This window comes from Dipodomys merriami, unplaced genomic scaffold (genome assembly GCF_024711535.1).
Source record: "Dipodomys merriami isolate MVZ:Mamm:240054 unplaced genomic scaffold, mDipMer1.0.p SCAF_489, whole genome shotgun sequence".
Classification (NCBI taxonomy): domain Eukaryota; kingdom Metazoa; phylum Chordata; class Mammalia; order Rodentia; family Heteromyidae; genus Dipodomys; species Dipodomys merriami.
The window spans coordinates 670,640-681,715 of record NW_027206056.1 but is presented as its reverse complement, the minus strand read 5'-3'; positions in this window follow the sequence as shown (position 1 = coordinate 681,715).

Sequence of the window (11,076 nt, the reverse complement as noted above, 5' to 3'; positions counted from 1 at the left end):
ATCAGAATTAAATACTTGCTAGGTGGGGCTACAAATGTGTCATTGTAGTTTAGGTGAAACAGTTTATCCTAATACTCTGTATTTCATTGTTACTCCCTGATTTTATCCTAATACTCTGAAAGTAAGGGAACAACAATAACAAAGTTTCACTAAAATGAGAAAATGACTTAAAAGTTGAGAGAATTCAAGGATCAGAAAGACAGGTGTAGCAAAAGATCTGCTGAACAGAAGAGGTAGATAGAAATAAACTAAAATAAAACTAAGTCTTTCTGATCCTTGAGCCCATTTTTTATTATCTCCAGTTGTACATATGAGTTACCATTTAACAAAGCAATTGATGAATATAACTCACTTGATCAGTGTTACTCAACATTCTCATTCAACCCTCCTGACCTTTTCTTGGTGGTTCTTCCTTTTCTTAGTTGTTTGGAATATACATGGAATTCTTGATTTCCTCCCCCTCTTCTCTTCATTTGTCTACTGCTCTCTCCTTGGCCCTACCTACTTCTTGAAAGTACTGTTTCTTGGTGCTTATTTTGTTGGGTTATCACTTTGCCTTTCTAAGGAACTTTGAGTACTTTGAGTATTCACTTAAATCTGCCACTTGGATATCATCCAGTGTTTACTTACAGGTTTCATTGTTTAAATATACCAACTTTTCTTGACTCACTTGTCCATTTAAGAGCAACTGTGCTGATTCCATTCCATACTGGATATCCACTTGCTATTCCTTAGATTGCACAGCCTTTTTGTTAACTCATAGAATCCAGTCAGATGTCAAATGTCTCCAATCCTAAGTGTCTGTTACTTTCACTGATCTGTTTGTTCTTCAATTTTCTCATCTGCAAAATGTGGTAATTGGACACACCCATCTTTCTAATGTTGCTAAAATTAGCAATTAAATTTCAATATACAAAATATAGTTGAAACAGTACCTGACACATAGTGTTCAATGTTATGTGAATCCATACCATAATTTGCTGATGTTTAAAATGAAGATAACAAGAAGATGGCAATTCTGACCTGTTAAGATTAAGTGAGATGTTGAAGTACCTAACATATAATAAATATAAGATCCCTTACTACTTTCATTATAAAGTACTTTTACAAAACTAGAAGCTGGTGGCTCAGGCCTTTAGTCCTAGCTTGTCAGGAGGCTGAGCTCTGAGGGTCATGGTTCAAAGCCAGCCAGGGCAGAAAAGTCCATGAGACTCTTATCTCCAATAAACAACTCAGAAAACCAGAAGTGGCACTGTGGCTCAAGTGGTAGAGCTCTAGCTTTGAGCTGAAGAGCTGAGGGACAGCACTGAGGCCCAGAGTTCAAGCCCCATGACCCACATCAAAAAAGGACTTTTACAGTTTGAAATAACATGCACACATGTGCATGCATGTAAACATACACACACACACACACACACACACACACACACACACACACACACACACACTTAAAGAATACCATGGTAAACTCTCAGAAGGCAGTTTTAGAAATCTGTGAAGTTGTCAGTAAAAGGATTGGCTTAAGTTTTGCAGGGCAATGTATTTATGCCTAAGGTCCAAAAGTTATCAACTTCCAAAAACTGACATAGAAATTTACATGATATACTTGATGAACCTTTTGGAGAGACTTATTTATGTCATTTTAGAATAAAGCAATTCTATCTATGTTGATAAAGTTTTGCAGCACTCATTTATTCCACCCACTTGAACAACTTTAAAGACTGTAAGCTTGTCAAGAAGCTGTTTTTCATTTCACTTTGAAACTATCCATGATAATAAATGAGAAACCCTACGTTAAAGGGCATTTATAATAATAGTAAAAAAAAACGCTCACACTTGGAGATAAACCAACTTTAAAAAATGAGTTTTGGCTATAAACTTATTCTTTCAGATTAAAATATTTTGAATAAAAGCATGCAAATGTTTGTATGGGTAGCTGTATTTTTTTCATAAAAGGGTTTTTTGAGGTTTTATATTTCACAGCAAAAAGATATTAAGTAGAAGATAGAGATTTCCTATGTACCCTGCCACACTATCACTATACTCTGAGTAGTATATTGTTACAAATGATACCTCATTATCACCTGAGGTGCCCCCCACAGTTTCTATCAGGGTTAACTCTTGGTATAAATTTATTCACATTCATGGGATGAACATCACCATGAATCTATCATGATAGCATCAATCGATCTCTTTATCCTGCTTTCTCATTGCTCCACTCTGTCCCTTTGCCCCTGGCAACTACTGACCTTTCTACTATCTCCATGGCTTTGCCTTTTTATGCCATGTAATTGGAAAGGGAACATACATTTAAAAATAGTGCATACATATGTATTATTCTTTTTGGTTTCTTTTAACAACTGATTAAATTTCCTACATGTCTATTGCTGGATACTCACTTATATTTTAACACAGATTACTACATTGGATGGGCCACAGCTTATTCATTCAGTTAGTTACTGAAGGACATCTTCTTTCCAAGTTTAGACAAGTATGGATAAACCTGTTGTGAATGCCCACATTGTAATTTCATTTTAGACATGAGTTTCTAGCTCTTCTGTGTAAATAGTAGGCACATGATTTCTGACAAAATATTTTCACCAGATGACCTCGCCATTATGTTCCTTACTTCCAGTGTCCCTGTAAAATTGCATTCTCAATAGAAATGAGTGAGTTTCTGTTCATGTCCTTCAGCATTTGGTGGAGTGAATGCTCTGGATTTGGGCCATTCTAATAGGCTTATAATAATACTTTTTGGTTTAATGCATCATTCCCTTGGAGCATTTTTCAGGCATATTTGTCATCCTTGCATATTTTTGTAATATACACAGTAGGATTTTTTCACATGTTTTTGCTTGGGTTGATTATTAATAGTATATTTATCAGGATATTCAGACTTTTTTCTTGCTCCTTAGTAAGATTTTATCCTATTCCTGTTAATTACTGAGTTTTTTACCCCATAATTGTCCTGTGTTTGGAATGAGTTTCATGGAAATCAGCTGCACCAATACCTCAATCTGTAGTAACACCAAATAAACTTTAAATTTTGATATGGTTTGCACCAATAAACTTTAAAAAGTCTTGGTGCAGATCAATTGAAAACTGTAAGTTGAATTTTTTAAATCAAAGCTAGTTTTATTAAAAATAGCATTTGAGCTAGAGATCTGAGAATCTTGATGTCATGGCTTCATAGTTTGAAGCCAGTCTGGTTAGGAATGTCTGTCAGACTGTTAACCTCTATTAGACAAAAAAAGGCTGGAAGTGCAACTACGGTTCAAGTGGTAGATAGCTAGCCTTGACAAAAACTTGCAGACAGTGGCCACGCCTTGAGTTAAACCCAGGACTAGCACCAAAAAAAAAAGGTATTTAATAGGATGGAATTTGTGCATTTAAAACTATGACATTAAGTAATTCAAAGAAAAGGTAAATGAATGAAAGTATAGTCTATGTAATGGACTTAACAAAAATTGCTGAAAATGTCCATGCAATAGGAAGCAATGCATAGATTCAATTCAATCTTTTAAATTTCCAGTGGCACTATTCATAGAAATAGTTAAAAAAATAGAATATACAAATGGTACCACAAAAGAGCTTCTATAACCAAAGCAATCTTGATAAAAAATGATCTGGATTATCACTCTAGCTACTTAAGAGGCTGGGATCTGAGGATCACAGTTCAAAGCCATCCTAGATAGGTAGTCCCCTTATATGATTCCTGTTAGTGAAATGAGCTCTTTTCCCATAACTTAGTACACTTCTTCCCCTCTCCACAGCTTAGCATGCTCCCTTCCTAGGCAACACTAGGCCCATTTAGTAAATGCAGTAAGTAATCAGCCTCCAACCCCCTTTATCTTGGGATGGCACTTCTCTGGGGTGGCTACCACCATATAAGGCATGACCTTCAGGTCCAGGCAGTTGCAGGACCCCTTATCTATCATTTGGATAGCAGCCATAAACCCTAGTCTGCCATCATGAAGCCCCTGGCCCACACAACCACATCAGGGTCTCTTCCTAGCCCCTTCTAGCTCCTCCTAAGCCTCCTAGGTTATATAGGTCACCTCAGAAAATAGCCGGTACTTCTTCTCACTTCTCCCTTGTGGGAAGAGGTCTTGTGGTTCCTTTCCCAGCAGGCAATAAACCTTTCTTTGTTCTCTGTACCTGGATGTCTGCATGATTTTCTGGCAAAGTGTAATTTATTCTAACAATTCCTTATAGAATCATTTTTGAAAAATGTGGTTCTGCCTAGCACTTTGGAATGTCACAAGTATTATGTTGGGATGGTATAGTTAAAATCCAGTTTATGCCAGTTACCAGTGGCTCATGCCTGTAATCCTAACTACCCAGGAGGCTGAGATCTGAGGGTTTTGGTTCAAAGCCAGCCCAGGCAGAAAAGACAATGAGACTCTTGTCTCTAATAAAATATTCAAAAGGCCAAAAGTGGCACTGTAGTGCAAGTGGTAGAGTTCTAACCTTGATCACAAAAAGGCTCAGGTACAGTGCCCACACCTTGAGTTAATGCCCTAGAACTGGAAAAAAATCCAGTTTACTATCCTCTCACAAATACAGTGAAGTGTCTCTTTATTTTTGGAAAGTTCTAACAATGCAAAGCACTTTATTTTACACTTCAAAAACAACCCACAGTTTTCCATAGCTAGCTATGTTCAGGATTGCACAAAACAGCTCATTCTTGCTGGATCATTATGGTAGGTTCAACAATGGTCTCCCAAGAAATAGTTACAATCTAATTCATACAACCTGTGGGTGTTGATGGTAAAGAAAGATTTGATTAAGAATCTTGAGACTGGATTATTCAAATGGATCCCTCATGGCTATAATCATGACTGTCCTTAAACTAAACACAGAGAAATATAGATTCCATTATTTCCTTCATTTGTGGTAGCCACAATGTGCCTATAACTTTCTAAAAACCAGAGGGTAAGCAGTGGGTGAGTAAGGGGTTACAAATGAATTAACTGAAGTGTGATAGACTCTATGATAGAGAGTGCAAATAGAATAATTCTTTAAAAAAACTCTTCAAAGTTCTTTAAAAAGTCAAGTCCAACAAAATAAATACCAGGAAATGGGTACTAGTAAGAGGAGCAACTGAGGCCAAGTGGAGGGAATGAAGCGAGAAGGGGTAGAATACAGGCAAGTATTAATTTTATATACCACAGAATTGAGAAATATAAGGGAAGGAATGTGTCAAAAGTGGTGATGCTGTTGAAGTGACAACACAGATTAAGATGCATTGTACACAAACTGCTGCGCTAAATGGCAAATTTAATGCATAACCCAAAATTAAGATAAATGAGGGAAAGGGAGTGTTGGGAAAGATGGATGATTAAGAAGTTTTACAAAGGAGTTTCCATTCACCAAAGCATAGGTAGATTTCATCAGAGAGGGGGTGATGTGATGAAAGCAGAGTTGGGGTGATTATGCTTTGGTAATGGAAGAAGACACCACAGAGAAAGAAATACTAATGGTCACTAGAAGCTGGAAAAAAAATAAGCTAACAATGTTCCTTCAGCTTCCAGATAGAACCTATTTCAAGTTTTCTAGTTATTTTGGAGATGGAATCTCATAGATTTTTCTGCCCAGACTGGCTTCAAACTGCTATCCTCTAAATCCTGCCTAGGTAGGATTACAGATATGAGCTCCTGATACCTGGTTTACTAGGGGGTTTGTTTGTTTCTTTCACATCAAACTGCTATTTGGCCTATTATTTGGGGCCTCTTCACCTCCTCTCATTTTCCACCATTTTTGTTTTATATCACTGTACAAGGCTATATGGCTCAATTTCAGAGCTCTTCAACTAAAAGGTACTACTTTTCTAAGAAATTCGGTAAGCTTCATTATACTGCTTTCTGTTGGAGAGCTTTAAATAATCCTTGCCCAATACTATTTTTGTTATCCAGGACAATAGATTATTATAGGCAAAAGACAAATTCAGGACAGTACTCCAAAAATAGGGCATTTCATTTTGAAATAATTTATTTCTTACTTTGTGTCAGGGTATATTACAAGGACAAACAGAAACCTCTAGGGAGGGAGTTAAACAGAGAAGTTAAGTGTTTTGGAGCAGCAATACTGTATTGATTCTATTTTGCTTATTCTTTGAGTATGGTCAGTTTCCTACTCTACAGTTTACCTAAGTATGGTAATTTCTTGTGTCCATTTTTAGTACTCTGTAGCTTACCAAGTTCCTCAGTAACTGAGTATACTGGCTATTTCATTTTAGGACCCTTAAATACAGTTTATTTTTTTATTCTTGGATTTGTCTTCTGGACTTTGCATTATATTCACAAACTGCTTTGTTGAAGGGTCAACTCCTTTGTACAACCAAAAGATTAAAATAAAATTTAAAATAAAATCACAAGTTTCAGTGAGTTTATAAGTGGTTAAACACCTGTCTGGCTGAAAAGTGGCACATCTGGAGAGAGCATGGAATATTCTAATTCCTGAGTGATGTCCTTTTATAATCCATAATCTAGGAGAAAACTTCTTCTGACTGTGAACCATCCTAGGAAATGATCTAACAAAGAAGGGATGATGATTGACATCTGAAAGGGGGGCAATCTTGTAAGGTTCAGCCCTGAAGTGGATGGACCTGATGATTTACCAATATGTACCAGAGAACTGAATTACATATTTTTGAGAAAAACCACAGATCTCCAAAAGCGTTGAGTGTGAGAATAAAGTTATCTTTCCCCTATATTTGGGCGCAAAAATGTAATGGGGAACAGTACTTCAGAAGCTAAGAGAAGGTAAAAATGTGAAGCCCAATGACCAGTAAATAGTTAACTCCAATGTGAACTTTAGTTTTGATTCCTAGCCCAATTTGCTTTTGTTTTAGTTGGCTTTTTATCTAAGTTTTAGTAGCAGTTTCTATATGTTGTGAAGTTTGTTGAATATATATAAGATAAAGTTCCCCAAGTTTCTCTTCAGAGACCTGACATGGAAACTGTCAAGAAGAGGAGACATTCTGTCCCAACTTACTTGCTCCCCTTCCAAGGAAGATTCCCCAAATCTGAAGACTGTTATTGGAATGGGGGTGGGGTGGCAAGGTTACTCTTTGGAGGCCATGTGAATCAAAATGTCTACCATTCTGGTTTTCACCCTGCTGATTGTCAGTGTGAAATCTGTGATTGATCCACTGCCACTGAATCTGTCTGGGACTCCAGTTTCTCGGTTGGAAACCCAATAGATCAGTCGTTATGGAGACTGGTCTGGCTTCTGCACGAAGCAATACAAATATGTTTTTCCATTACTGTACAGGAGGCTCTCACTAGACCTGCAGGAGATGGAGGCCTGATCTCCAAGGGTGACAGGCAGGGAGTGTGGAGTTTGGGTCAATATAGCAACCCCACCGGATCCTAAAGAGAGAAGTGGACAGGATTAATTATAAGTTTCTTTCTTAACTTATACTGGACTATAAAATTTTAAATAATGTTTTATGATCCAAAATCTTCATTAAACACCACACACACACACTGATAGTTGTAAACCATGAGGACCTGTAGAATTTACCAGCACTTTCTGCTTATCTAGTCCTAAGCAGAACAAGGTTCTTTGGTCCTTCTGGAATCTTCCTCACTCTCACAGATACATATATCATCTACCCATCCAGGAGGGAAAAGATAATATGATAGGTGAAATGAACCCCAAGATCAGGATTCAAATGTTTTTTTTCTTTCTTTCGACTATTTCTAACATATTTATAAGATGATTTCTTTGTTGCTTTGTATGTCCCTCCCCCACGGTATAATACCTGCTTTCACTGTGTTTGAGGTTGGTATATTTTGTGGAGGGGAAGGGAAAACACAAATCATTTAAATAGGGATACAGTTGGACCCATTGCAACAATGAAATGTACAAGAAGTTATGTCAAAAAACAATCTTTACAACTATGGCCAAGTTGGGGTGGTAGGAAAGAGGGGGATGTCGGGAGGAGATGGGAAGGGATGGGAAGGGGAAACAAAGGAGGCAACAATGTTAATAAGAAATGTACTCATTACATTGCCCATGTAATTGTAACCCCTCCTTACGGTATTTTCACAATTTAAAAAATATATATTCCATAAAAGTATTTTAATCATGAAAAATGAGGAAATTGTCAAATGTGATGAGAAGCCAACTGTATTTTATGCTCATTGACCAACTTTGTGGTGTTTTCCCTATCAAGTAAGTAACAAAGATAATTTTACATTGCGCTGTAGAAACTTGGATCCATAAGTATATTTCAACAAGGAATGTGATGGTTATAAGCCATCAAGTACTTTCCACAGAGCACACATAATTTCCAAGAAAAAATAACAATGCAGCTAAGAAAAATCAAACAACCATTACCTTAGAATAGAATAGAATTGAAGATCATCAGTAATGGAACTGAGTGAAAACATGGACTTTCAAGTGGATATCCTGGGAAGAACTCAGAAGTACTGCTGTACATTCCTCTAAGCATGGATTATTGAGTCTAACCTTGATGGACAGTGCACAAGTCCACACCAAAGGACATTCAGGAGTATAAGTGGTTGTGATCCTCAAGACTGATAAGATCAGGGGACTGAAGAGACTTTGGAAGATTTCCAGGGAAGAGGAGGAAAGGCAGATCTAAGAAAATCTGACCTAGACTGAACTATTATGTGACAAAAGACAATGGGGGATAATTGTCAGTATTTGACATGAGCCTAAGAAAGAATTAGACTTGTATATTAAGGTTATTTTCCTGGGGTACGAATGCTGATTTCTTATTTGTTGCAAATAAATAGAAATACACAAGAGAGTATGTTTCTTCTTCAGTTTGCTTCAGATGGTTCAGGGAAAATCTACTTTGTGTTGTACTTTTAACATTTCTTCTTGAAATAGTTTCCCTTTTAAAACTCAAACAGCACTTGTTGAGTACAGACTGAAGATGTTCTAACACCTTTAACAAGGTGGCCTTGTCTCATTCTTATAGGTATTAAAAACTGTAATTAGCCTGGCATGGGTAGCTCACACCTGTAATCCTAGCTACTTAGGCTGAGATCTGAGGATCACAATTTAAAGATCGTTTAGGCAAGACAGGCTGTAAGACTCTTATATTCAATTAAGCACCAAAAAAAGCTGAAAGTGGAGCTGTGGATCAAATGGTAGAATGTTAACTCAGAACAAAAAACTTAGGGACAGTGTCCAAGCCCTGAGTTCAAGTCCCAGGACTGACACTACACACAAAATAACAATATTCGTGTTATCTTTTTTCTTTTTCCAAGTACAACTTAAGACTCTGGAACTGAATCCTGCATTATGAAAAACAGGAATCCTTGGGTCCTACAAGACTCTCTGACAATAAATCTTCCATTCGTGGTCTCAGAAAAGCCTATCTGGGATATAATCCTGAGTTGCAGAAAGCCCACGGAGGAGAGTGATTAAGGATAAAGATGGAGGCAGTGTGATTAGCGGTGTAATTGGCCTACCAGCCTGCAAGTGATAATCAGAATTTGGGCAATCATTGTCTGACTGGACAGTGTCAGAAAGTACTCTGTGCACAGTGAGTGGTCTCAGAGGCACTTGTGAGTAAAAGCTCAAAACCAGATGATACTGATTAACATCATTGGACCCTTCACATTTCTGTTCTCAATTTTTTTCTATAAACTTTAGTTACAAACAGCATTCTGATTTATTAAATAACATGTAATTCTCCAAAAAGAATATCTATGATGCAAAGTGTGTGGGCACATATACAGCTACTTAAAGCATATTGACCATCATCAGTACCAATTTTGATGCTATTGTCTTTCTTTGTTGGGACTGAAGTTTGTATTCAGGAATTCAAACAATCTGGGTAAATGACCATATTCCAGCACTTTGACTCTAGCACATTTTTGAGGGAGAATCTCAGGCTGTACTGAGGGTGCTCACAGAACACAGTACTCTTACCTTCTTACCTATGCTTTCCATATAAACACAGTTATAGACTTACAAGTGTGAGGTTTGCTAAATTTTTGCCCTGGCTGCTGAAGAAAAACATTAAAACAACACTATTTTTTTACCTGCCTCTATTTACATTTTATTGGAAAGGTGACATATGGAGGATTTACAGTTACATGAGTCAGGTAAATAGTACATTTCCTTTTGAACAGTGTCACATCATCCCTCCTTTCCTCCCAGTGTTGCCTTTTGAAATTTGAAATCACCTTTGGAACTCCTCATTTTACAGTATTGAGATCTCCATGAAGAGCACATGTGTCCAGTGAAATACGACATTTACGGAAGAGTGAGGCATGGTGCTTCCATAATCATAGCTAGCTGGAAACCAGTGAACCTAACAGGGCTCACTGTGACCCCAGAAGCACATTGCATTTTGCTTGCCCTGGTTGAGATGCATTAGAAAATCTTATAGTGCAGATTTAAAGAAAAATGAATGAGACAAAGGATGCCTGTTTTCCTTTATATATGGAAGCCAGATTTAGCTTATAAATTTACTAGTAAATAGGTTAGTTGGTTTACAAATATATACAAATATATTCATTGGAACATGGTAGATTCCAGGGAGCACTCAAATAGTATTATTCCTTAGAATGGTGAAGTCAAATTTCACCAAAACAACAGTAGAGGGCAGGTACTTGAATGGAATGGAGTGGGATCAAGGGCAAAGGGGAAGAAGAATGAAGCTGAGGTAAGGAGAATGCAGATAAGAATTCAATGCAAAGCCAGGTGCTGGTGGCTCACACCTGTAATCCTAGCTACTCAGGAGGCTGAGATCTGAGCATCTCAGTTCAAAGCCAGCCTGGGTAGGAAAGTCTGTGAGACTCTTACCTACAACAAACCACTAGAAAACTGGAAGTGGTGCTGTGGCTCAAGCGGTAGAGCAATCACCTTGAGCTGAAGAGCACAGGGACAGCACCCACACCCAGATTATAAAGAGTGCACAAAGAGTGGGTAGGGATGAATGGTGAGAATGTTTTGCGGGAAGACCTTGTTCAAGATGATTGTATTCATAACTTGCTTTTTAAAATGGCAATTCTTTTGTACAACTGCTGAAACATTAATACTTGAGAAACAAAATTAATGATGGAATGGTAAAGTAGGTCCTCTCTG